General features: G+C 38.1%; 1 protein-coding gene and 1 non-coding gene across 3 annotated transcripts in view; one reads left to right on the top strand and one right to left on the bottom strand.

The window, feature by feature from the left end:
* Nucleotides 1–23,238, top strand: part of FHIP1A (FHF complex subunit HOOK interacting protein 1A) — a 231,190-nt gene that overhangs the window by 7,626 nt on the left and 200,326 nt on the right. The window lies entirely within an intron of this gene.
* LOC116149159 (U6 spliceosomal RNA) lies at nucleotides 13,185–13,288 on the bottom strand. The gene has a single exon (XR_004132791.1). It is a non-coding gene; the product is annotated as a U6 spliceosomal RNA (small nuclear RNA).

Here is a 23,238-nt window from a genome sequence, read left to right as displayed (position 1 = left end):
CTCTGTACTTCTAAATCCTCCAGTGTTCTTGGTTTTGCTTCATGTAGTGGAGTGTTTACTGATTTTTTTTTAAGCACTCAGCTCTACCAAGGAAAGGAAGGCAAGTGTGGGGCATGTGTGCCCGGTCCCCCATCTCCAGCCCATGGAAGAAATGTCTAACTCATTTCCCACAGGACCCAGAACTCTTTATCAGTGCAGTGCTCCAGGGAGACTCTGCCAGTTTTTTGGAGTTGTTACTAGAAATGAAACTTATATATCATCCTTGACCTAGAGCCAACTTTTCCTAAGAAAAAAATTGAGTCATATTTAAAGTTCTGTTGAATTGGCCCTTTTCTGAGGTGCTGGTTTGCAACTGTTTTTGCTGCCATCTGCTTTGCTCTTGTCTCTTGCAATTTCCATTGCCCTGCCTCAGGCTAAGTTGTTTCGTATCTTCCTCTGTAAATATGTTACGGAGCATATTTGTGTCAATAATTTTGAACAAAAGTGAAGGAGATGAAATATGGGAAGCGAGTTGTATGTTCCTAGGCAATTTGGATTTGTCAAATTTTATGCACATTTCATTCAAGCTCTGTATGATTCTCCCCATTTTCCTGCAATTGAATGTAGTTTTTGAGGCATGTCATTGGAAATCTGACCTCACTGTGCTCTTTGTTGGGTCTTTTAAGCTAAGAATATTGCAAACCCTCTGCACTTTCCATCCTCCCTACCCTGTTCTCCAGCACTTGTCTTCTAACATATTACAGTTTACTTATTTCTTATGTGCGTTGTTTATCATCTGTCTCCCAGAATAAGAACATAAAGCTCCAGGAAGGGCAGGGGTCTTGGCTGAATTAGTTTTGATTGTCTTTGGCTCTATGTCCCAAGACGTAGACCAGTGCCTGCCATTCAGTAAATGTGTGTTGAATTGAGTGGGAGTTTGCTGACTTGAAACCATTCACCCCCACATCTCCTTGTTGTCTAGGCTTTCTGATGCATCCTCTGGGACCTCTCTTTCTTTTTTCCTTCTTGTTACTGAAGATCCCTTCTATCTGGACTATAATTCTTTCAAACCACACAACTACCTCTTCCCTGGGTCTGTGCCTTTGTAATAGCCACGTCAGTAGCAGGAGTAATTTAGAGTCCCTTGACTGTTCATGGTTTATAAGGCAGGATGCCGTGTACCGTCTCGTTGGCAGTTTTTCTGAGTCTGTGACAACAATGAATTCTTTAGGGTCTGTCTTTCACCATAGCATGCAAGTTAGCAGTCTTGTCCCACCAGGGGATGCAGCCATTCATCAGTGTGTGCTGGGCGTACCCAGTGCCAAATTGTGTATAAGGAACTTGCTTCTTCGACAGCATCTTCTGGCCTTCCAGGAACAATCATTGTATTTCCCAGAAGAGTGTGTATATATGATATAAGGTCCTCAAGCAAAGTGGTAAAGATGAGAAAGGGAAAAAAAGAAACAGACAACCGCCAGCATGTTTATGGAACACTTTTCAGTGGAAAGTGTTTGGCTAGATGCTGAAAAACTATTGTTGCCTCAAAGTTACTTTAATAGCAGGAGTTCCATGTGGACCTGTCCAGCAGGAATTGGAGACACAAGCATGGAACTGAAATAGTTGTCCTGAGGATGCAGATCACGTAGAGATGAGGTGACTTTCAGGTTCTCCGCCAGTAAATTGCTGTTGCTGCCCTCCTGGCCTTTCTCCTTGCTGAGCTACAAAGATGGAGCCATTTTCTTCCTCAAGGCCTCTGTTCCTGCCTCCAAGCCATGGGAGTGCTCAATAACTATTAGTGTCTAATGATGACGCCGGAATATTCCTCTGAGCAATTGGAGAGCTGAAGTCATGTCACATATTGACAGGTGCTCACAAATCTCCTTTTGCTGTTTTGAATTATCACTGCCAGGGGAGTTGTATACAACTTGTTCTGGCAGAGTGGTCTTAAATATTCATTCCTTTTAGCTATTACTTTAAGAGAAATGCCAGCATTTAGTCTTCAGGCTGCCAGGGGCAATTTTGGAGAAACTGTATTGTAACTTTTTCAAGATCCTTATTTCATGTAGCTCATTTATTTATACATTAATGTATTAATGCTATTTTTAATAGTGGAGGGACATGCACTTTCAGGTTAGTGGAAAGTCAGGGGTGAAGTGGAGGTCTTCAATCAGGTGTACTCCCTGGTAAGTTAATTTGCAAGTATTTATTGTTGTGGGAGGCACCATGGGCATGGTGGAAAGAGGATGCAATTTGGGTGCAAATCTGTTTCAAATCCCTGCTTTACTGTTTAGTAAATGTGTGTCTTTGGGCCATTATTTTCCTATGATGAACTTTAGCTTCTTTGTCTTTAAGTGGAGATAATAATGCCTGTCCCAAGAGCATGACATGTGCAAACTGCTTAGCAAGGAAGTAATAATCACTACATGGTTGTTGTTACTTATGTACTGAAGCTCTATTAGCACTATGCTAGAGATTGTTTGGGGAGGGTCTTTCAAAAGGTAGGTAAGATATCTGTCTGCAAGGCCGTGAAGATGGTGACATATGTATTTGACACACAAAAAATTAGGACAGCATGTGATGAAGTGTTATTTGTACAGAAAGTAAGTACAAGAAACCAGAAAGGTAGAGGTCACTGAGGTCATAGTCTTCAAGAATCATGATGGGGGTTGTATTAGGATTCCTTTGGTTGTAAATAATAGAAATGTAAACTGTTCGGAAAGGGGATGTATTGGCTCACGTGGCCAAAGGTATGGGAGAAGTTTTGGTGGAAGCCAAAGCTGAAAACTCCTATACCACCAAGACGCCCTGTCTCTTACCCCTACTTCTCTCTGAGTCAGTTTTCTCTCCACAGCTGAGGCATGGCTGGCATGGATCACCCAGAAAGAGCGCCTGACCTTCTTCTTTTAGTCTCCATCTCAAAATCCCAGGAGTGGCTCTGGTTGGCCTCGCTTGGGTGACACCTTTGTCCCTGTGGCCAGGGGCACAGATTATTTGGTAATTGGCAACCCCATCTAGAATTACATAGTTAGGATGAAGAAGAGGAATTTGGTCATTCTCAGAAGAAAGGAGGGTGTTGGACGCAGGAGCAGGAGGTGTGTTTACTTTGAGGGGGAAAAGGACAGCTTTAGCTGGTTGCAGGGAGAGAGGCAAGTGTGCAAAACACTGAAACAAAGGCACCGAGTCTAGAATGAGAAAATGGGTTGTATTAGTGAAACAGGATCAGGTAGACTCAGGGTGACTAGTTTGAAGGGGTTGGTTGTGGATTCTGGACTGATCTGATAGGGCATAAATCCTAAGAACCGACATGGAATTGACTTAGTCATGTTGGATCCTGGCTTTTATTCTTTAAAAATCGGTTTCATTTTGTAAGCAGAGTATTTGAATTGGTAATTTGAGGACTAAGTTGAGTGCACTTGAGAAGTTACACTCATTGAGCACAGACAAGGTAGTCTTTGTAGTCAAGAGATGGATGTCCATCCTGGCAGTACCTTAAAAATTACATGTTATCAAGTATTTATCTTACTTTTCCTATTAAAAAACAAAAAACAAAAAACAAACCAACCCTATATTTCAGAGTAACCAGATAGATGGTTTGAACAAAAATCTTACCTTTAGAAGAATTACAGCTAATAAATGAAGAAGAAATGATAAAAAGAAAGTATTATCATTTTGTTACCCCAAATGAAATAACAGATCTAGGGAATGATCACCAGTGACTGCTACAACTATTAGGTCAAAGGCTGATGGGGAACTTTATAATTGATGGATCAGGCTAATAACCCCTGAACCCACAGATTAATCCTAACATTACAAAAAGAGAAAGAAGGAGATAGTTCGTGCTTCCCAATTTGATGCAGTAGGAAATATACAGAAACCATCTGAAGTTTCTTGCCAAAAAAATGTAATGTGCTTCTTTTTTTTGAATTAATCTCTTTTTATTAAGCAATTACTCTATTAGTAGCCATTAGCAGGTACTGAAAAGAACAATGTGGGTAGAAGCATAGTGCAAATCACAGCACTATTGTTAGTACCAGGAATATAAATGAGAAACCCCATGATTTTCAAAATAAAAGGTGCCTGATTTTCAACTTCCAATCCAAAGATTAGATCAACAAGAGAAAAACTAAATATGTGAATAAGATCACAATTTTTTAAAAATATATTTTTATTGAAGTATAGTCAGTTTACAATGTTGTGTCAGTTTCTGGTGTACAGCACAGTGCTTCAGTCATACATGAACATGCATATATTCGTTTCCATATTATTTTTCATATAAGTTACTATAAGATCTTGAATATCATTCCCTGTGCTATACAGTATAAACTTGTTTATCTAGTTTATGTATATTAGCTAGTATCTGCAAATCTCAGACTCCCAGTTTATCCCTTCCCACCCTCTTCTCCCCTCTGGTAACTGTAAGTTTGTTTTCTATGTCTGTGAGTCTATTTCTGTTTTGTAAATAAGTTCATTTGTCTTTTTTTTTTTTTTTTTTTAGGTTCCACATATAAGTGATATCATGTGGTATTTTTTCTTTCTCTTTCTGGCTTACTTCACTTAGAATGACAGTCTCCAGGTCCATCCATGTTGCTGCAAATGGCATTATTTTATTACTTTTTTATGGCGGAGTAGTTGAATGTGATTCTGATGAAGACTAACTACTGGCTTATATGAAGCACAGGAAACAGAGGACCATGTTAAACAACACCCTGGAGATGACAGCCAAATCCAGAATGTAGAAATTTCTATAGGACAAATTACTCAGTTTGTTCAGTTAATAATGGCAAGAAAAACAAAAAAGGAAGAGGAACTTCCTTTTATTAAGGAACTTCCTTTTATTTTTAAGAGACATAACTAGGTTTGGGTCTTGATTTGGCTAAATCAACTAAGTTGTAAACTATAAATATAAAATTATGAGACAATTTAGGAAATTTAACTCTGGACAGGAGGCAAATTAAGGGACTTAAAAAAAGGAATGATAATGGATTATTATTGAAAAAGAGTCCTTATTTAAAGATACATACTGAAATTTTTTTCAAATTATATATAATATTATATGTTTTCTATGACTTATAACAAATTACCACAGACTGGATGGATTAAACAATAAATATTTATTTGCTAGTAGTTCTGGAGGCTAGAGGTCTAAAATCAAGGTGTAGGCAAGGCCATGCTCCCTCAGAGATGCTAGGGGAGAATTCTTGCCTCTTCCAGGTTCTGGAAGCTGTCCTTGGCTTGTGGCTGCATCTCTCCACGCCATCTCACAGGCCCTCTCTTGGGATGTCTGTGTCTAATCCCCCTCTGCCTCTCTCCTATAAGGATACATGTGATTGTGTTTAGGGCTGACCTGGATAATCCAACATAAATTCTTCCTTAAGATCTGAAGTTATAGTCACAGTTTTTTTTTTTTTTTTTTTTTGCTGTAAAAGTAATATTCACAGTTTCTGGGGATTAGGAAGTGATGTATCTTTACGGGCCACTTTTTCTGCTTATCTCAGATATGATACGTGAAATTTACTTTAAAACAATCCAGCAGAGGCAGACAGTGGGAATGGGAGATTCTGGGTGGCTATACATCATTCATTCTTTTTTTTTTTTTTTGAGTTATAGTCAGTTTACAATGTTGTGTCAATTTCTGGTGCAGAGCACAATTTTTCAGTCATACGTGAATATACATATATTCATTTTCACATTCTTTTTCACCCTGAGCTACCACAGGATCCTGTATATATTTCCCTGTGCCATACAGTATAAACTTGTTTATTTATTCTATATATACCTGTCAGTATCTACAAATTTCAAACTCCCATTCTGTCCCTTCCCACCCCTCTCCGCCCCTGGCAACCACAAGTTTTACATTGTCCATTCTTGAGCCGAGTCAGGCCTGTTCATGTACTACTCTCTCTACTTTGTATGTGTTGAAACTTTCTGAATAAAAAGGGGAAACAAACAAACAACAAACAAAAAAGGTAAACCAGAATGCCTTAGTAATCAGTTCCTCTCAGAATCTGGAATATCCCATATTAACCCCTAGTAAGTATAAACCTCCAATTTTTTCTGTTCGTAAAAATTAGTTATGAGATGTCTAACATTCTGGTTAGTCCATCAGGCTTTCACTGCCTTTTCAGACATACTTTGTACTTCTCAAGAAAAAGAAAAAGGTGAATGTCCCTTCATTTGAAATTCAGAACTTGTAAGATGGAAGGTGACCTGAGGCTTAGATAAGAACCCCCTTTTCCCTTCCTCATGAAAATACTGGTGAGTGCAGGAGGCGGCCTGGTCATCTTTGGAAACTCATGGGCCAAGTAACTTAACACAACATCCTTGTCAAGCAGATGGAATCATGAAAGGGTCAACATTTTTACTGGAAGGCCCATCTTTCAGGTCTGTTTAACTGTGATCATAAAATGTCCAAGTGAGCTGCAACTTGGCACATAGAGTATCCTCCGTGGAGTAGTTCAGTAGTAATGAATATTTTTTCTGTGAATTACTCTTTTTAATGTTATAAGGCTTGAGATTTTAATTACGAATTCTAATCTGTTTTATTCTGTTTTTCCTTTAAAGTGAAAAATAATGAGATTTTCATGATTTCTCTTCCTCACCCCTGTGCTGGGACGATTTCAAGGCATACATTTCAAAATAAACACACAAGGCATTTCTCAAAGAGCTGTTGTGGCTTGTGTATACAAGTATATTTCTTAAAGTACTATCATATACCCAGTTCCGGCTTAGGTGTGTATGTTACAAAGGATAATGACTGTCGACACTGTTTTAGGCTATTCAAGTTATGTCACGTGTATTTTAGTTCCGTAGTGACTTTTCTTAAGGAAGGAAGCAGAAATTCATATGCAGAGTCTCCGATCAAATAATGCCTGGGTTGTGACTTAAGTTGCCCAAAGCAGCATGTTTAAATGTGAATTTAGTCTTTAGAAGCCAGTTTGTTAACATGCCATGGTTTTGTATTCTTTCCTCAGTGACTTTCATACTGAATTTGTTTCTTTTCAAGTTAAAAGCTGTATTTTGAAGGGGTGGTATAAACTCTAGTTGTAAAATCTCAAAATTAGGCCATCTTTTTTCTGCTCATGGAATTAGAATTTTGTATGTGTTGTTTGCTGATATATGAGACTACTGAAACCCGGTTCCCTCCTGTATGTTTGTTCTGAGTGTGGTACCAGTTGGCCTGTATACATCACACATAGGAACATGTGGCCAATTCACTACAAAATTCAACTTTTTGTGGTATATGCGTTCATATAGTTTATAAGGCTGACGGCATTTTGAACTTATTATTATATTGCTATGACATGGAAACCCAGGCCTACCGGAAAGATGTATTTCTTGGCAGGTGTGGACTAGAGGTGGTGTATCATAGCAATGTAGATTTAAAAATAACTTTTCTATGTGGATGAAGTCATTGGTGAAGGAATAGATTTAAATCCTTGCAAGCCTCTTGGGCATTCTAGTTGCTTACTAAATGGCTTATTATAAAACTTGATGGTGATTATTAAATCTCTCAGCCATTGCCTCCTTTTAGAGTTGCAAAATCACCTGATTTATGTACTCTGTAATAAAGGAGAAAGGATGTATAGAAATAATTGAGATAATGGCTTACATTTCACTTGATATAGTATTATGATAATCTGTTCTGCATTTTTTAGTGTATGTTTTTGTGCACAGAAGAACTATTTACTCAGTAATCGTCTTTAAGATATAGGTTCTTTTATTACCCAGGTATACTTTAATTTTTCAAGAACACACATCTTTACATAAAATGAGATACTTCTTAAGTTTTGTTTTCCTCTTTGCTACTTTTTCTTCTTTATCTTAAAGAAGATAAACCATGATGCAGAAATCTGATTGAAAAAGAACTCTAAGGTTTGCATGATTTTTTTTTGGTTTGCAAATAATTAACAAAAAAGGAATCATTATGCAAAAACAAAGCATTGTCTTTGAGTGAATAACAAATACAAAATACCATCCAAACCTTTACTGATTTTACATCCTTCATGTCTCTCAAATCCGTTTGTTTTCCCTCATCTGTATTAGCTCCACCCTCTCTTCTAGATCCTTACAGTAGCTTCTTAACTGGTCTTCCTCCTACTCTGTCCACTCTCTCCAGTGGGTTCTTTGCTCCAGTCTTAGTGATATTTAAACAGTATCGATTTCATGGTGTCATTTTCCTTCTTCTTCCTCCCTTCCATTTGAAAATCCATTTGAGGCTTCCCATCACTCTTTTTTAAAAAAATTTTTTATTTATTTTTTATTGAAGTACAGTCAGTTACGATGTGTCAATCTCTGGTGTACAACACAATATCCCAGTCATGCATATGCATGCATATATTCGTTTACATATTTTTTTCCACTAGAGGTTGTTACAAGATACTGAACATAGTTCCCTGTGCTATACAGAAGAAACTTTTTTAAAATCTATTTTTAAATATAGTGGCTAACATTTGTAAATCTCAAACTCCCAAATTTGTCCCTTCCCACCCCCTTTCCATAAGATTATTTACTAAGTCTGCAAGTCTGTTTCTGTTTTGTAGATGAATTCCTAGTGTCCATTGTTCTTAAGGTAAGTAAAGATCCTTAATATGTGCCAGGCGCTGTGGACTCTAGCCCACCACCTTGCCAGCCTCACCTCTGACCCTTCTCTCACCGGCTCTCAGTACTTCAGCACCACAGGCTTTCTTTCATCTCTTCATGTGCCCCCATAGTCTTTAAAAAAGCCACAGAGCCTTTGCACATGCTGTTCACTCTACTTGGAACACCATTCTCCTCCACCCCACCATCCCTGTACCTCTCCCCACATAATCCCCTTTGCGTAATTTGTTAACTCCTATTTATCTTCAGCTAAAACCACATTTCCTCAGGGAAGCCTTTTTACACTAGTTGGGTCTCTCTTTTATAGGCTTGTTGACATAACTTTCTAGGCCCAAGATGGAGCCATACCTGTTCAGGGTGTCATATCAGCAAACTGACACTTGGATGATTTTGGTGTCCCTGGTCCGCTTGACCAGAAGCGTGCTAAGTATACCTAGTCGCCAGTCTGCAGACACCAAGTCGGCTCTGGGTCTTCTCACCCCAGACGGGGTTGACTGTGTGGCCCCAGCCAATCATTTATTTTCTACTTTTCTCTTCTTTGTTCTTTATTCTTCATCCCGTAAAAGTTTCCTGCCTTCTGTCCCATTTTGCCGAAAGGAGACTGTCCACTTCATGAATTGTTAAAGTTTATTTGTGCCATCTAAATTGTATTCTTTAATCATTTTTAATAGGCCTTTGAATCACCATGCATCTTTTTTTTTTCCCCCATTGAGCTGACTTATTGGCTATAATTTATGTGGTTCTGTAAACCATCTTTATGAGCGCAGGTGGTGGACCTGTTTTCGCTCACCATTATCTCCCCAGACTTAGCACAGTACTTAGCACGTATTAGGTGTCCCATAAATATTTGCTGAATGAATGAATAACTAGAGAAAATGGAATCGATGTAGCTGTTACCTAATTAAGTGCACACACAGTGCCAATACCAGAGACATCAGGAAGAGTGAAATGTGCCCTTGCAAGAGGTCATCTTCGGAGGCTGGCTCCTTAATCTGTAGCTGCTGTTGTTAGAAGGGGAGTTTGGAACAGTTTTAAAGAGTGGTCTTTGGAAGTAGTTTACGAGCCACGTAAGAAAAGCACTTGTCTTTTTGATTAAAAATAATATCCAGCTTGATGATTCCCTTTATTTTCTAAATGTATTTCCGACTCACAGATATCAAATTCCACTTTCAAAGAACCAAATTTGTCACAGTTGAAAATTTCAAAAGAATGTTAAATAGGTGATGGCAGCCTTAAAAGAGTTGTTCCTAAAACGTTTTGAGCATTGGCGGGCGTTTTTGTAATGAGCGTGTCAGCTTTGAAGGGGCTACTACTTCCGTGGACATGCGCGCTGTGCTGTTTCTGTTCGGATCTTTCACGAAGTCGCTCTTCACGCTTTAAGGATGTCTCAGTTGTGCTTCTGGCAACGAGGCAGAGGGAGGCATTTTACTCTCTTAAGTCATTCACTTCATCTTGGTGCTTTCCATCCTCCATGGGCAAAATACATCTTGCAGAATTTGTTTTTTTTAACCAGGAAGGAATGTAATAGGGAAATGAATTAACTATTATAAAGTGTTTTAAATTCCTTAGATGTTGAATTCTGTGTTTAGAAAAAGCCCCTGTTAGCGTGAAAGATCACAGAACTGGGACCACATTATTCCACCGAAAAGTATCAGGGATTCTTGCCACATTCTACTATTCAGGATGATTTATTCGTTACTTTTATTGATTTTTTTTTTTTTTTTTGGCCACTACCACTTAATCTCTTTTGTGCTAGGTATTGCCCCTTTACCTCCTGATTTTGGAAGAAAGTTGCTTTGTGTACTCCCTCTTTCTAACACTTTAAATCAGCATTGACTTTAAGGGGGAGTAACTGAATTTAAAATAACACACATACATCTGCAGCTTTAAATCTATGAGAATGCTTTTGGATATACTGAACTGGTAACTGCAGCTCTTGAAGATTATCTTCAAGCAGAACATTTGTCACAGATCCATTCAGGTCACCATTAGGACTGTGCTTTTCCTTCGTTCACCTTTGGGGAAGTGCACACAACTCAACGTGGTGTGGGTGCTTTCGGAATAGAAGACGGCACTGCAGGCTAACATTCTGGTGGCAAGCCTTAGCTATGCGGCCAGGAGCAAAAGTTCTATTGACTTTTTGTTCTCAAGTGTTCTTGTTTTCACCTGAGCAACAGAGATTTGGCTTTCATTTGCTTTTTGTTTCGTTTACTACTTGCCAGTAAAGGCCTACATTTTCATATTGCTTTAGTGTTGGCAGTATTTGCTTATACAAATATATGTATATATTTTTTGCAAATATATTTTTGTACTTCCTTCTGCAAATATTTTCTGTGCCTAACAATAATACCGAGATTCATGAGAGAACAATCTTTTGAATTTGGTCTTGTAAAGAGTGGTTCTATGCTCAATACCTTCTTTGGCAGGTTACCACTTTTTGTTAAATAAGTCTCTTAGAAAAAGACCTTTTAATGTTTGTGCAGAAGAGTCATCGTGTTTTCTGTCTGTGTGAATCTCAGTGAATCCTGTCTGTGACCGAGTCCCAACCTCATACGTGACCACTGACACTCATCTGTGTGAGTCCTGGCCAGCCACTCCCTACTTCCCAACAAAATTGTCCCCAGAGGGATTTGAATACTGTCAAATGCATTTTGATGTAGATGCACTCACATTAGCATTAAGCCCTTTAGTATTATTGTTACTTATTTATTTATTTTTTACTAAATCATCCAATCTTAAGCTGGGGTCATGTTATTATGTAATATATTTAATGCGTACAGTTCTTGTATTCATCACTGATCATTGTGCTGTTTCCTGTGTGGGCAAGAGAATTACTGTTCTGTGTAAGGTGGTGGGATATTGTGTAGCTGGGCCCTGGGAAGTCTCAAGAATGATGGCAGTAATGCGCTCAAGTCAACTGCGCCCTCTGGGTGAGCACTGAAGTGCTTGTTGTAAGGTCTTGAAAAGTTAATGGAAAATTAATACCTTGTAAACATAATCCTCTACTGTTCAAAATAACGACCCACTCAGGTTCAGGCAGCGTATATTAAAATATTCTAACATGAGTTAGAAACTGGTAAAGAAGGGGTAATAAAGGATTTGGAATGGCTTTTCACTTAGTTGTGAAGTAAACAGGCTACTGTGCGTGAGAGGTCTTCGCAGTCTTTATGGAGGAGGCAACTGCGGTGAGCAGAGGTCACGTGGCACGCAGAGTCACGTGGGTGATGAGTGCGGGAGCTGGACCTGGACCCAGACGGCTCCTGCTCATCCCTCCTCCACAGTTCTGCCTTTCCCTGGACGGAGGGAGGCGTCACGTGTCGCAAGAAATGTACAGTTTCCTCTTTTTGATAAGCTGAGACAAACTGAGATTTAGGAGATAAAAGCTCAAGTCATTTATTAACTTACTGAACCACCAATTCGGTTTGATAGAAATTTACCAAGGCCCTCTTATGTGTGAAACAGTACGCTGGGTGCCAGAGTAGGATATCAGGATCTCCAGTCGTCAGAGCTTGTAAAATATGTATGAAAATAATTTTCTACAAGCCAGAATTCATTCATTCTGCAGATTTTTTGGCACTGTGGTGTGTCAAGCCTGGGCTAGACCTTGAGGATTGTTCATCTGTTTATTGTTTATTTTGGGGGGTGTAGGGATATAATTAGGTTTATTTATGTATCTATTTATTTTTAGAGGAGGTACTAGGGATTGAACCCAGGGCCTCCTGCATGCTAAGCATGTACTTTACCATTTGAGCTATACCCTCCCCCTCATTCATCTGTTTATCTTCATCCTAAACTTCTGATCACCACTATGTGCCAGGCACTGTTCTAGATGCTGGGAGGATAGTTGAGAACAGAGCAAGCAAAGTCTGTGTTTTCAGTGAGCGTGCATTCTAGCGGAAGAGAGACAGACGGTAAATACATAAGAAAAGACCCATTCTGCAGGGAATTAAGATTGGACTGTGTATGGAGAGATGGCTATGTTAGATTGCAGAGTGACGTAAGGTTTGATCCTTGCCCTAGTGGAGACAGAAATGAGGATGGAAACTTAGAAACATCATAATTTTGGCTATTTATTTGAATTTTTTGTTTTTGCACTTTAGTGCTAATAATCTCTTGATCAAACAATACACTGTTGGACTTCCAGCCCTTTACTCTGAGCTCAGTCCCCTATGTTGCTTGAAAAATGGGCTCCTGGGCCATGTTATCTTGACTCCATTGTAGAATTCAGTTTTAATTTGGGACAACCTAAGAAAAAACAGTTTTTGACTTTATTTGCTTTTGGAGTACTATTGGGAAAATTTTCCATCACATCTTGTGATGTGATTATATCTCCTAGAGCAGTTCTTTCACAGTAAATGATAGGAAACAGCTTTGCTTCCCTGGAGAGGTGCAAATGTTTGGTCCTCAGAGGAAACCGTATACCTAATGATATTTACGTTTTCACCTTGGCTGTTAGGAAGCACAGACTCAAATTCTCTGCTTAACTGTAGTAACTGTGTAGGACTCAAATGAGTCTCCGTATTTGAGTTCTATTCTAATATCTCTTATGTCAGCCACAGTCTTCGTTTTCGTCTCTAATTCATACTTTCCTTGGTCATGATGTTTTAAAAAATATGTAATTGTTCATGAATTGGCATGTCATCCTAGTGCAGGGGCCATGCTAATCTCTGTGTCATTCCAATTTTAGTGTAAATGCTACTGAGCTGAGTACTCGTTGGTCATGATTTTTAATTTCCTTCTTTAATATGTGCATTTCTCATAAGCCATCTCAGGTTTTTTGTAGAATTAGATGAGGGCTAAATAAATAATGCCCCTACACTGTTCACTGTATGAACAAGATACACTTAGAATGTTATATATCAGTACATAAATACAAGGACCCATCATATTTTAAATTTATATGTTCTTTGTTCTCTGTGAACTTGGTCTTCATTGATAGTTTTTAGGCAATGGTACATATAATCATAGACTGTAAAACTAAATGAAAAATGTTGCAACAGCAAGAGCCAAGTTCATGAGTAAATATTTGCACACTGACTGAGTCCACTCTGCCTCTGATGAGTTATTCATTTCCACATATATGAATCTTTGCAATAAGAATTGGAATTTTTTTGTTGTTGTTGTTGGTCATTCATAGATTTTAATGGTCCATTTGGAGACTTGGAGTTGCTATTATTAATGGGCTGGGACTCATCACTGAACTTGAGCTAACATGATCTAGTCATGCTTTTATTTTCAATCAATGTGTGCAAACCCTGCCTCAGAGGACTGTGTATTGTTCAGTGCTGAGCAATGAGCAGATCACTGGTTGGGTAAAATGAATTGACCTCTTACGACCAATCATTCTTAGATTCTGTCTAAAAAAAGATCTTTAAAAGTTAAAAAAACACTTTATCTTGTAGAAGAAATTTTTGTTTTCAGTGACCAGATGAAAAACTGGACTCCTTAAAACAGAAATCTTTTCAATTAAAGTAGTGAAATAATTAAAGGGATAGCCGTGCTTTTTGAATTTGCCTTATGTAGCCTCCAGTAGAAATTTCTCCCCCAGTTTTAAACTTAACAAAGTATCACCCATCCCTCAGACAGCCCTGTCAGTTCTTATAAAGTGGGAAGACTGTGAACCTATGCTGATATACATTTAAGTGGTACAGAAAACTTTGTAGAGTTAAATGAATATCAGATGTTTTTAGGAACTTTGTTTTAAAAATAGTAATTCTTAGATAAAAGTCACTTTTGTCTGTTTCAGACTGATGACCTACTTTCTATTTAAATGAAGTGTCAAATGTTGACATCAGAATATCTTTGTGATTCAGTCTGTGTGAGGATAAATGAATTCAGTTAAATAACACAGTGGCGTTTGCTTATTTGAATCCCATCTCATTCCCCCTCCCCGAGAAATAGTTATTCTCAGTGTGTCAGTCATGCTCCAGGGTCTTGTCTCTGAATGCTGCAGGTGTGGAGTTTGCAGTCACGATTGAGCTGAGGCCTGTTCTTCTGCATCATTTTCGTGTTACATTTCATGGTTTTCATTAGAGCTTCTCAGCCCTCCTCAAAACTTAACCACTGTTTATTGTAAAATAAAAATCCTTAGGATTTTCATTACATTGAACAGAATCTCCTCTCAGGAACCATAAGTTGAATTGCTTTTCTGAACAAAAATAGTTGTTCTTTCTCTGAGCCACTGGTTTATTTTTACCCCAGGGACACCGCATCTTATAACAGATCATGTTTCTCTCTACAGGACTGTAGAGAGAGGTCATGTTTCTCTCCACATGGCTGCAGCGAAGCTTTGAGTCTCCGTCCTCCTCCTCTCTTTTCCTCCTCCCCCTTCAATGTCTACAACACCTCAATTCTGGCTCTCATTCTCCCTTGTGGCTACAGGGATTGGTACACTTATCTAATTCTACTAGCTTTAAAAGCTATTTGAAGACACGGATTCTATTTTTGTTTATATTCCTTATGGGGCTGTTACAGTGTCTTGTACCCATTTGGCAGTCAAATAATAGCTGAATTAAGTATTATGAGGTCCCTCAAAAATAGCTCCATGTTGGGCTGTCTGCAGTGATGAGGGCTAGGAGAAAGAAACACACAGTGTGCCAGTGGAGGTTTTGAACATGCTGAGGATCAGAAGGTTGTATGTTTGAAAATCCTGCACCATGAAACAGGGTGCTCCTTAGGGTGAGAAAAGAATGTCGAATGTAGGAGCCAACCTACGCTACTTCCCTCTTTGTGTCTTGTCTGAATACACTGCTGTATCAAAGCTGGGAGCCTGGTGTCTCCTTATTTTGCTCCAGTCAGAAAGGTCAATTCTCTTCTGTCATAGAAAAAAGGTAAGGAGTTTGTTGGAAGAGGGACAGTTTAATCAGTGAAGGTTTAGAAGTCGCTTTGAGATCTAGGCATACAAGTCATGCAGACACACCTACCGTGTAATGCAGATTACATCAGCTCTAAAATAGTTGTGAGCTGTAGCCAATGGTCCATGTATTCAGCTTTTATTCTGTATGATTAAATTCCAGTACAATGAAAGAATGTGGACAGATCTATGGAATGAACTGTAATAGTATGTGACATACAGTCAAAACTCTTTAATGGAAAAGTCCACTGAAATAAAAGTGAACCAAGTTAACTGAAAGCAAAAGATCATCAAATTGAGATACATGGTAACACTTTATTTTATAATTAAATTTACAAAATCTATATTTGGTGTGTTGAGAAAGAGAACCTTTGTTTTATAAAAATTAAAAAATTCACTATATTTTATCTGCTATCACGTTACCATATGTTATTAGTAAGAGTCGTAATTCTAATCTTTCATAAATCTAATCTACAACTTTAAATATCAGATGCTTATAAAAATACTAACCAGAGAAAGAACTTTTTTTCATTGTATTTCTCTCTCCTTTTCCCATCTCTGGTGGGGAAACAAAGCATAAAGTTTGTTCAAGTGAAAAAAACAAAACAAAACCCAAAACCCCTACCTTACCCAGAATTTCATTTTTTAAAAACTTTGCTTAGGGTCTTGAAAGGGTGTCTTTGAAGTAGTATGTAGTTGAAAACATACCCTTAAGGACCCTTTATTGAATTAATTAAATACCAATTATTCAGCATAATACTGATTTTATTATATAGTTTCAAATTTTCTTTACTTCTAAAACATGTTTCCTTCAAATGAAGCTTACATGGTTGCATTTTTGACATACACATATGATCTAATTCAGCTAGGCCCAAATGAAAACTCTAGATCTAAGTTTCCTAATTAGCGATGAAGATTATGCTCTATGAGAGTGTGCATGAGTCACTGAGGGGGTGGTGCGGCATTAAAACCACTCACTCTGGAATCTGCATCAAAGGCTTGTTGTGAGGATTAAATGAGTTTATTATTCATGACGAGGATTTAGAAGAGAGTCAAGTGCCCTGTTAAGTGTTTGCTATTTTTATTATTGCCATTGTATGGCTAAGACATCTTCATCTTTTTTTGTTCAAGTATCCAGCACGAAGTAGGTAGCCAGGTAGGGATTCAATAAACATTGTTGAATAAATGAATCTTCAATTGCCTAGTGGACATTTCTATTAATTGATCACTTCTGATTCTCTTCTAAACAGCTCCCTTTCATGGTTTTATTTCTACCAATGAATCCTTTCATGTTACCAAGAGCAAAATCCTAGCGGAGTTGGCAACCATACCTGAGACAGAGCAGATTGAATGATTTTCAGGGACATTAAGACAGTCCCTGCCCCCAAGGCTCTAGGTGCAGAAACAGGGACAGAATATTTTCATACAAGGTGGGTGGGCCTGAATCTTCTCAAACAGAACGTTTTGAGCCAGAATTAGAGGTAACTGCTTAACTGCCCAGGAAATTACTAAAGTCACCAAAAATTATTGCTAAAATTGTAGCTTCTGCTGCGTTAGTATTGCTGGGTTAGCAAACTTTCTTTGTCATGCTAGTTCCATTGGAAAGTCCTTGTTGCTTCTAAACGGAGTCCCAGCTCTGCAGCCTGGCATCCAGTGAAACCCCCCAGAACTTTCCAGTTCCGCCCCTCATCAGATCTCTCCTCAGCTGAGGCCTCTCCCTTCACGTCTCCTAAAGCATTCCTGTTCCTGCTTTAATGTCCCTCTGTTCACACTGTGCTGTGTTCATTATGCGGTCGGGCTTCCTGCATCCTCATTCATCCAAATCTGTCTTCCTTAATCGACTAGAGAGGCTTTTCCACCCTTACTTATGTGAAGCCATCTGTGTCATGTTTTTAGGCTCCTAAATGTATTCTTAAGTGTTCCATTTGCATATTTACTGCTTTCCCTACTTTATGATAACCTTTTTGAGGGGAGGGACTGATGGAATAATGCAATTGGGGGTTAGGGGAGGAATCACACATCACAGCTAAAGCAACACCTACTAAATTGGAAAAATTAACAATGTAAGTTTATTTTCTAACCTGTGTAGTTTACAAGGGCTTTAGAAAATTCTAAGATCAAGTCCTTCCTATTTTTTTTTTTTGGCATTAAAATGTTCTTTTAAAAAAATTAAGTGATGATGGTAACACCTAGTAGTAGTAATGGCATGAAATGAATGATCTTTACATGGAAAAATAAAAATTGGAGTTGAATTGGTTGTGTATGTCTATATGTAGTTTCACTGGTTTCTGAAATTGCAAAGTCTAGAAAAGACAAGTCTTGCTGACTGCTGATCGTGGGAGCGTATGTACTCCATCCCTTTAACTTCATCTGGTGGCCATTCTATTCCCTGCTCTGTTGCACAGTTCAGATCTTCCTCATTTTTCTACGGGGTTAATCCCAATAAACCCATCGTAAGTTGAAAATAAGTCGAAAATGCTTTTAATACACCTAACCTACCGAACCTCATAGTTTAGCCCAGTCCACTTTAAATGTATTCAGAACATTCACCATAGCCTACAGTTGGGCAAAGTCCAGCATCACAAGAGAGTATGAACTGCCTGTCACTAGCCTGGGACAAGATCAAAATTCAAAATTCCAAGTACGGTTTCTACTAAGTGTCCATCACTTCTGTACCTTTTTTCATAAAGTTGAAATTGTAAGTTGAAGTGCTGTTTTTCAAGGTCTCAGACATTGGCTTAAGATTCTCATGCTGTGATTTGATTCTGTTTATTCAGCTAGGGAATACATGAAAGTTACCTTCCAAACATCCAAAAGTGTTTCCTTCCATTGCTTGAACTTCAAAGAATATTTTTTCTTGTTCAGTTCAGATTAATCTAGGCAGTGGCATTCTGTGCCCTTTCTAAGTCAATCAGCTTTATTCATGTCATCAAAGGAGAATTTTTGCATGGCTTTCTAATTTTTCAGGTTGATTAAAAAACTCAGTGAGGATACAAAAGATATTAATTTGTTCTTTTCCTTCCAAATCTTGAACCATTTGTTTTCTTGCTCCATATTGGAAGGCAAGTTAACATTCTCCTCCTTTTTTCCAATCGTTCCACAATTTAAGGCTTTTGTTGAATACACTGTATGTTTACTTTTAGATTTTGACATTTTAATTACTAGGAGTATTTGATCACATGGAATTGTAATGATGTTCAACACCACCACCTGACTTCCATTTGTGCACAGTGCTGACGGAATGACGGGCAGTGGGTACCCTGGTTGGGTTCTGACAGCCGATTGGTGAAGGAAGAGGCTGGGTGTTCCCATGGTACCACAGACGCATTGTGCTGTCTCTTGGTTACTGTGCAGTTTCAAACAGCAGATAGCTGCTGTTTCAGTCAGAGTTCATTGGTTGCAAAAAACAAAAGTCCTCTCAAAGTGACTTAAAGAAGCTAGAAAAAACTTAGACATGTAGGATTTTACAGCCCATCTCAAAGATATGCGTGGCCCTACCAGGGACTATGGAATGGGCAAGAAAGTCAAGAATCATGGTCACATCACCTCCTCTCTAGTTCTGCCTTCCCTGCTTCTCTCTCTCCTCTTTGACATGGGCCAGCATACTGACCTTTTGGTTTTAGGCCCAAATATTTTTCCTAAGTCAGAGTCTTGAAAAAGACAATTCGATTGGCTTAATTCAGCCTATGGATCTGTTCCCCCGAATCAGGCAGCTACCCTGGTTCTACGACTGGTTAGGGCTGGGAGCATTTTACACGGTACAAGCGAGGCAGCCTTCAGCCAGGTCCTGCACCTCCTGCACTGGTTCTTTGTTTCTACCCTATTCTTGCCTATTTTCTATCCTTTTGTCTTTTTGTTCCATATTTTGAGAGATTTCCTCACTGTTATCTTGGAGTACTTTTACTGAATTTTTATTTTGGTAATCATATTTTCAAAAATATTTTTCAAGTTCTTTATTTTTCTCCAGTCATTTTATTTTCATCTGTCTCATTCTTGTTTAATGGTTGTAATACTTCTTGAATCTCTTTGAGTTGTATTAAAGTTACTTCTTTTTAAAGTGCTCTTCTGTTTCCTGAATTAATTCTGTTTCTTCTCATTGTCAGTTTTTTCCCCCCTTACGTTACTGATTTTCCTTGTAGGCCTGGTTGCCTCTTCATAATTAAGGAGGAAGAACTGGGGAGAGTTTTCTCTACTCTCTTGAAAAGATCTATCTGTAGAGTACTCCCCCCCCACCTCTCCTTTGACCAGGAATTCTAAACAGAGCTCAGTGTGTATGTGTGTGTGTGGCAGGGAGTGGGGATACTAGGTGGGCAGCTGGCCAGCTTTGCTTCACCCCAAAAATGCAGAGGAGGATTTACTGTGAGGAACCAGAATTCACCTTGGAAACCTTTATAAGCCATGTCTTATTCCCTGTTGCAAAAATTGGTTGTGTTATTTTAGAGATGAACCCCCAGATGTTTGTCTGTCATTACACTTGGCTGTGCCACCTGTGGGCTCTGTTAGGGGTCAGGGAGGTGGAGTGGTCAGTGTCACCACTCTGGTACCTGTTGACTCAGAGCCTGGAGCCTCCCTGGGATTCTTTTGAGCAGATTGTCTCCTTGGTGGCCCATAGGTAGTAGCTCTCTCCTCATTGTTTCATCTGTCAGCACGTTCCCATCTCTTGCTTCGTTTTCCAGAAATTTGATGAAATCTCTCATTTATTTAAAGTTCTTTTCCGTGACACAACATTGTAAACTGACTATACTTCAATTTTAAAAAAAAGGCAGATCATTAGGACTTCATAGGTAGAATGATAGTCATTAACAGTTTTTAAACAGTGAGCTGAGTGGCCTTTATCAGAACTGCAAATGAGAAATATCACCATGATTACATAAGGAAGAATGAATTAGTATGTGTGCATTGGCTTGGGAGTGTTGAGGATGTCAAAAAACTAAAAGGAGTTTCAAGCATAGCAAGCAAAGAAATATAATGTTTCTTAGATAATCTAGAAGTTAGATAATCTAGGGCTATTTAGGAATTGACTTTATAGGGGAACTTTTAGAAGAGAGGAAGAGATGATTGAAAATGAAATTTAAGTTTCAGACCTGGTCAGTTTGGTCAATGCGATCATTTACCAATAATGCCAAGACAGAAGACCAAAGTGGAAGGAAGTTTACAAAAGATGGAGAACTTAGGTGAGTGGAAGATAATATGTTCAATATGTGTATTAAAAATGTACAAATATGTATTAAATTTGAGGCACCTAGAATACATCCAAGTAGAGCTGTCTTGCAAATACATGAGAATGTTGTAAAAATTCTCTTATCTGAAATAAACAACAAAGTTCTTTTCCAGCAAACTCTTTTTGATCTTACAGAATTGTTCTGTTTTATTTTTCGGTCCATTCACTTCATTTGGGATTCAGGTGGGATGACCAGGCTATCAACCATGTGGAAACTGAAACCTCAAGGTTGTTCTTTTAAAAAATAGCATTTGGCTTTTGGCTTTTGTTTTACTCTTTAAAATGAGAGATAGATCATACATACACACATACATATAAAAGAATATATATCAGTTGGGGGGAGGGTATAGCTCAGTGGTAGATCACGTGCTTAGCATGCAGGAGGTGTTGGGTTCCATCCCCAGTACCTCCATTAAAAAAAAAAGAGTATCAGTATATGTATACTTTAAAGAAAAATAGTAAAATGAACACTGGTGCCTACTACATTGCTTAAGAAATGGAATATCACATTGTCAGTATCTTAGAGGTCCCGTGTGTCCATCCTTGATCTCATCTTCTTCATCTCCTCTGCCCACTGTGGTAAACATTATCCTTGTTTTTTTAGTCTTTCCCTTGCTTTTTTTAAAAATGGATTTGTCTTATGTATATTATTCTCTGAACAATATGTTGTTTAATTTTAGCTGCTTTTGCTCTTTGTATAAATGGACTCATATAACTTGGACTCTTTTGTACTTTGCTGTTTTACTCCAAATTGTTTTTGAGATTCATCCATGTTTTTTCATGAAGCTGTATTTTATTTCTTTTACTGCTATATAGCACTGAATTGTAAGAATATATCACGTTTAATTCTCTTTCCTGCTGCTGATGGACATTTGTGTTGTCTGTGTAGCTTTTTGCAAGCAAGAGAAAGATTGGTATGACCATAGTTCCTATTGCATATATGTCAGCGTTTCTCTAAATGTATAAACCTAGGAGTGGAATTGCTGGGTCGGAGCGTATATACATGTTTAATTTTACTAGGTTATGACAACTCTGTGCCCGAGTGGTTGTACCAGGACACACCACACTGGTGTGTGAAATTGCCTGTGGCTTGATGACACTTAGTGTGATTGGATTTTAAATATTTTTGCCCATTTTGGGGGTGTGCAATCATATCTTACTGTGTGTTTTTAAAATTGAGATGTACTTTATGTACAGCATAATTTACCTTATTGTGGTTTTAATTTTAATTTTCCTGATTATTAATGAGATGAAAGATATATTGTCACATGGATATTAACCTTTCATACTTTCTCTTCTGTGAAAGTTTGCTATGTTCTCCCACTTTTCTCTCATTGATTGGTGGGTGTTCCTTTTATATCCTGAATATATAATAGTGTGTATGTATATGTATCTATAATATGTGATGGAATTTATTTTTTTGTGGGCAGGTCCCATTGCACCAGGAGGAAAAGGCAGTGCTTATGTCCAGTGGTCAGTTTTCTACAAACATGATTACGGCATTTTCTCTTTTCCTCTTTTTAGTTGTGGTTAATCTTTGACAAAATTGAGAAGTAAGTTTTGGCACTTTAAAAAGTTTGGAATCTTTTTTCTGTCCCTCCTCCTAATCTACCCCTATTGTGAAACAATTTTGGTTGAGAAAATATCCTTGATATTCAGTAATGCAGAATGTTTTCTTTGGAGTGCATGCTGTTCAGATTGGAGTACACTGCTTATGATGCTTGATGCTCTCAGACCTGTTTCAGTGGTATCAGACCTCAGGCTGGCCAGCAGAGGAGTTGGGTGTGGATGCTGATGCAGATCTCTAATGCATTTTTTTAACTGAAATATAGTCGATTTATAATGTTGTGTTAGCTTCTGTTGTAGAGCATAGTGATTCAATTGTATATATATATATATATATGTTCCTTTTCATATTCTTTTTCATTATAGGCTATTACAAGGTGTTGAATATAGTTCCCTTTGCTCTAGAGTAGGACCTTGTTTATCTATTTTATATAGAGTAGTATTTGCAAATCTCCAGCTCGCAATTTATCCCTTCCTATCTCTTTCCCCCCTGGTAACCATAAGTTTGTTTTCTGTGTCTGTCTGTTTCTGTTTTATAAGTAAGTTCATTTGTGTTTTTTTTTTTTTTTAGATTCTACATCTAACTGATATCATGTGGTATTTTCCTTTCTCTTTCTGGCTTACTTCACTTAGAATGACAATCTGCTGGTCCATCCATGTTGCTGCAAATGGTATTGTTTTATTTTTTATGGCTGTGTAGTACTCCATGGTATATAAATACACCACAGCCATAAATATACACAACCCTTCTTTATCCAATTATCTGTTGATGGACATTTAGGTTGCTTCCATGTCTTGGCTATTGTAAATTGGCTATTGGCTATTGTAAATGAACATTGGGGTGCATATATTTTTTTTGAATTAGAGTTTTCTCTGGGTATATGCCCAGAAGTGGGATTGCTACATCATATGGTAAATCTGTTTTTAGTTTTTTAAGGAATCTCCATATTGTTTTATAAAATGGCTGCACCAAACTACATTCCCACTAACAGTGTAGGAGGGTTCCCCTTTCTTCATACCT

This window comes from Camelus dromedarius, chromosome 1, assembly GCF_036321535.1.
Source record: "Camelus dromedarius isolate mCamDro1 chromosome 1, mCamDro1.pat, whole genome shotgun sequence".
Lineage (NCBI taxonomy): Eukaryota > Metazoa > Chordata > Mammalia > Artiodactyla > Camelidae > Camelus > Camelus dromedarius.
This window is presented reverse-complemented; position numbering and strand designations above follow the sequence as displayed.